A 5,786-nucleotide genomic window follows, 5' to 3' on the forward strand; every position below is an offset into this window, starting at 1 on the left:
CATTGATATACATTATATGTACACAAAGACGCAGGGAAAATAACTCTAGTATATAGATGATACACATAAAGAAAATTGACCTAAAGTCCATAAAATTGCAAGCCCGAGGGTTGGGCAGCTCACTGATGGTCCAAAAGGGTCCAACTCCAACTTTAATCTTTTATTCTCCAATAAATTGAAACTTACACTTGTTTATTTGTACTAACTTTCATTAATATAGTGTTTCCCCACGTTGTTGCTATTTTATTTTATTTCAATTTTTACACTTGATTCATAATTTTCTCACCTAATTTATCTCATCTAAATAAATTAAAACGGGTCTTTCGATTTTTTCTTCCTAAAACTGAGTCTTTAAAAAATTAAATACTTCATTCCAAAAATGGCATTTGTTTTATTCTTGCAACTAATAGTCTACTTGGATATTAATTTTCTTCAAAATCAATATATATATATATATATATATATATATATACATAAATAGTTTTCTTGTAAATTCTAAATTTCTACAATTGATGAGATGTTTTTACATGATATTTCCTTGGCATTTAGCAAAGTTATTATTCATAGCAAAATTGATGTTTTCTTATAATCACGAAGAATATAATTATGTAATCCTCTTTTCCATTAAGATCAAACTTATTTCCTCCTTAAATCCAAATATGCAACATAGTTTAGATAAGCTTCTTTTTAATTCAAATAGAATATCTCATAATCTTTCTAGAAATAATTACGAACTAAGTAGCAATTTCTCAATTAGCATATTCCTTGATTGTTTTCTCAAATTCTAGCCTTTTTTTCGTGATTAATTATAAATTAAGTGAAAATTTTCTCAAGTAGAATATTTTGGTAAATTTTCTCAAATAATTAACTACGAATTAAATGTAATATTTTGTAATTTTTTTTTCAAAATTAACATCGGATTAAGTAAGACATGTTGTAATTTTTTCCAATTCAAGTAGAATATTTCTCATTTGAATAATAAATGCCATATGAAGTGTGTGAATAAATAATTTTAATATTTCAAAATCAAAATTTTCACAAAGTTAGTCACTCTTTTAGTTAGTCAAAAAGATGATCTTTTGGTGAATTGTTTTTAAACGAATGCTCCTAAGTGCCTTAAAAACCTTTTTAGGGCATTAATTAAACCCTTACTCATTTTCTCTTATTTTAAAGATTTGTGTCTGTCTTTGAAATATCTTTAAGTTTTTCTTGATATTTTCCTATGAAAATCAAGTGGCGTCTCTGTAAATCTTTTCAAAACTATTTCAGAATTTTCTCAAATAGTTTTAAAAGGTCAAAATTATTTTCTTTAAAGCAAAATCCGAAAAGAAATAAAACATAAATGGAGACTCTACTGGGGACTTAACTAGGTTCTAACCAGATATTTGTTCTAACTTCTTTGACTAACTATTCGGGTTGTAATATTTAAATTATTTGTCTTCTTATGTTTTTAAATTTTTGCAAAATTTAAACTATTGCATTTCATGGCATACTTTCACATTTGAAATATATAATTGTTTGGGGTTTTGTGGATGTCCTGATCCCTATTGTTCAATTTCAAATCAAGTGTTGGAAATACGATAGTTTATTAACACATTAGGCGTTTGATGACTGTTCGTATTTTCAAACTCAAGTCGTCCACTTGGAAACCTGTCAAAATCTACTCTAGACACCCACGATAGAGCAAAACCAAAACCCGCTTTTAGGCATGAGCCTAGGACGACCCAATACCCGAGGGGGTATTAGGCCCATTAGAAAACCTACCCTACGTCTATTGATCGCGATCAATCACAGATAATTCTGGTCCTTTCTGTTGTCATTTTTCTTTTATGTTTCCATGATGTCATGAACCCTAATGAGATTTCAATGAAATTAAGTTTTATCCTTCCCTATTTGAACTACGTATGAACTAATTTCTCCTCGGTAAGATATGTAGGCAGCCTTTTGTCCTGACCTTTATTCTTAAAAATCATTATGTCTCGTTTTGTCCAAAAAATTCATATAAGTCCAAAGTCAATAGACTTAAGAAACACTGTGTTACAAAACCCATTTATCTAAAAAAATCAACGGACAAAGTCCTGCACGTTAATTTCATTTGAGTAGATACCCTTTTGTGGATCATTTTACATAAGATAAAAACAACTTTATGTGTTTACTTTATATCGGATATCATGCATTACTTACCACTAATGGGAGCTAACATATTTGCCTTTTGAATCATTTTTACTTTAACATGTAATAAAATAAGTAGAAATTAATCTATGCTAACAAAAACTGTTTGAACATCAACACTTACAAGAAGATAAACATTCCTCCCTTGACTGTCGCTTATTTTCTAAAGAGGAAGGAATGACTGGTAGTAGTAATGAAAAGGAAAAGAAATTACTTTCGCTTTACCAGTCATCTCCTATATTTGTAAAGCCGACAAATAATGGTCTTGAGGAAGGAATAGGGAACTTATTCAAAGAGTGGGATGCTATTATAGAAGATTGTCTTGAGAATATCGAGGTCAAGAAATATGAATTAGGGGAAAAGATGTCGAGTTGGACTTTCACTCCAGTCATGAATCCCCTATTTATATGGTAGATGTAAGGATGAAATTTAACTTTTGCAAAATCGGTGGTAGTCTGAATGAGGCTCAAGACCCACCCTTTAAGTTTTATTTACCTCATTGTCACTTTCTATGCTTTCCAAAAGGCTCAGACCTGCACTAGTGCAAATTGCAACCACTGTTTGTAATCTTCTAAATTTCAATAAAAGCCTCCCTTATTGCGAAAATATTTTCCACTTATTTGGATCACTATAATCTAACCTATGTTGCCTATAATTTCAGTAATAATAATTTAAAACCTGTCTATGTCATGTTATGTCAAGATCTAAATGAACAAATCGAAGCAAACAATGACGAATGAGAGGACTATGATGAAGAAACAATGGCCCCAGACCGATTAACAAGGGAACTAAAAGATTTTGAGGATTGATAAAAGCCAAACCTAGAGAAAACCAAGGTAGTTAATCTAGGTGATGATGGAGAAGTCAAAGAAACCAGAATCAGTGTTGATCTTGCAGAATCACATAAAAGAGAACTCATTGGGTTGCTTACAAAATACATTGATGTATTTGCTTGCTCCTATGATGACATTCCAGGATTGAGTACAAATAATGTATCACACAAGTTGCCAATTGATCCGGGGTTCAATCCTGTGAAGCAAAAGTTGCAAAAATTTAAGCCAAATCTGAGTCTAAAAATCAAGGAAAAAGTCACTAAGAAAATCCAAGCCAATGTGGTTGAGGTCACAAAGTATCCGACATGACTAGCCAATATTATTCTAGTATTGAAGAAGGATGGAAAGGTTAAAATTTGTGTCGATTACAGAGACTTGAATAAAGCTAGTCTTAAAGATGACTTTCCATTAACCAACAACCACATTCTCATTGACAACTGTGTGAGTCATGAAACATAATCATTAATGGATTGTTTTGCTGGGTATCATAAAATACTAATGGATGAAGAAGATGCAGATAAATCAGCGTTCATCACACCCTTGGGTGTTTATCACTATAGGGTGATGCCCTTTAGTATCAAGATGCTGGTGCTACATCTATGAGATCCATGAAAATCATATTTCATAAAATGAATCATAAAGATATTAAAGAGTATGTGGATGATGTGATCATCAAATCTTGTAAGAGTTCGAACCACTTGGCTCATTTGAGAAAGTTTTTTGATTGATTGCTGAAGTACAACTTGAAGTTGAATCCTGCCAAGTGCTCTTTTGGGGTACCGACCGGGAACCTATTGGGTTTCATAGTTAGTAAAAGGGACATTGAGCTCGACCCTTCAAAAATTAAGGCGATCCAAGAACTGCATTCTTCGAATATGAAGAAGGAAGTCACGAGTTTCTTAGGGAGATTAAATTACATCGACAGGTTCCTAGACCAGTTAATGATTATTTGTGAACCAATCCTCAAGATGTTAAGGAAAGATGCAGCAAATAAATAAACTGAGGAACGCCAGCAAGCTATTGATCAGATCAAGGATTATCTATCCATTTCGCCAGTACTATTTCATCCAAGAGAAGAAAGCCTTCTATTATTATATTTATCGGTCTGAGGTAATACATTTGGAAGTGTCTTAGGGCAACATAATGAAACTAGAAAGAAGGAAAGATCAATTTATTACTTGGGTAAGAATTTCACTCCACATAAGGCTCGTTACAAAATATTGGAAAGAGCGTGTTGTGCATTGACCTGGGTAGACTAGAAGCTGAGGCATTACTTGACGTCAGATAAAATGTATCTCATCTCCAAAATGGATCCTCTAAAGTAAATATTCCAAAAGGCCATGACCACGAGAAAATTGGTAAAATAGCAAATGATATTAAGTGAGTTTGACATTGAATACATGACTCAAAATGTGATCAAAGGGCAGGCCTTAACAGATCATCTAGCATAGAATCCAGTTGATAAAGTATATAAGCCACTCCAAACTTATTTCCCAGATGAATAGGTATCATTAATGGGAGAAGACACTGTGAAGTATACCCAGGTTGTAGATCGTTCTTCAATGGGGTAGTTAATTTTAAGCGTTCAGGAATAGGGGCAGTCTTAAAATCAGAAACTGGTCAACACTATCTGGTTACCACCGAACTATGCTTTCTATGCACCAATAATATGGAAAATAAGAGGCTTGAATTTTCAGTCTTAGTTTGGCCATTTACATAAACGTTCGAGAGCTATTAGAAATTGGAGATTCTGATATATTAGTCCACCAGGTTCAAGATGAATAGGCCATAAAGAACCCTAAAATCTCACCTTATGTAGTATAGATACAGAAGTTATACAGAAGATTCAAGGAGGTGGAATTCAAGCATGTTCCAAGAATACAAAATGCGTTCGGCGATGCATTGGCCACTATATCCTCCATGATTCAACATCTGGATCAAAGTTACATTGATCTGTTGGAAATAAGTGTGAAGGAGAAACATGCACATTGCGCACAAGTTGAGGCAGAACCAGATGGAAAGCCATAGTACTTCGATATCAGGAGGTATTGAGAAGATAGGGAATATCCCAAAGATTCAACCATCAATTAGAAGAAAACGATTCGTCGGATGGCCAATAATTTTCTTTTAAATGGGGAAAGTCCTTTCCAGGAGGACCCTAGATTTGGGATTTCTGTAATGTGTAGATTCCATTGAAGCTAAAAATTACTTGAAGAAATTCACACCGAAACATGTGGACCTCCTATGAATGGATCCACAATGGACAAGAAAATCCTAAGAGCCGGCTATTTCTAGATGACTATGGAAAGTGACTGTAGTAAGTTTGTGCAAAAATGTCATAAGTTCCAGATACATGTGTATCTGATTTGGGTGCCTCCACACAAAATTAATGTTATGAGCTTGCCTTGGTAGTTTTTATCTTGGGGGCATGGATGTCATCGGTCTAATTGAGCCACCAGCTTCTAATGGACACAGATTCATTTTAGTTGCTATCGATTACTTTACCAAGTGGGTAGAAGTTTCCTCAAACAAGGCGGTAACTAAGAAGGTGGTAGCAGATATTGTCGAACAACTTGATTTTCTGATTTAGGATACCCGAGTCAATCATCACAAAAAATGGAGAAAACTTGAATAGTCATTTGAAGAAAGAGATATGTGAACAATTCAAGATCACTCATTGAAATTCAACCTCATATCATCCTCAAATGAATCGAGCCGTAGAAGTTGCCAACAAGAATATCAAAAAGATCTCAAGAAAGAAGGTTGATAGTCATCGAGCGT

The sequence above is a fragment of the Capsicum annuum genome, chromosome 12 (genome assembly GCF_002878395.1).
Source record: "Capsicum annuum cultivar UCD-10X-F1 chromosome 12, UCD10Xv1.1, whole genome shotgun sequence".
In the NCBI taxonomy this organism is placed as follows: domain Eukaryota; kingdom Viridiplantae; phylum Streptophyta; class Magnoliopsida; order Solanales; family Solanaceae; genus Capsicum; species Capsicum annuum.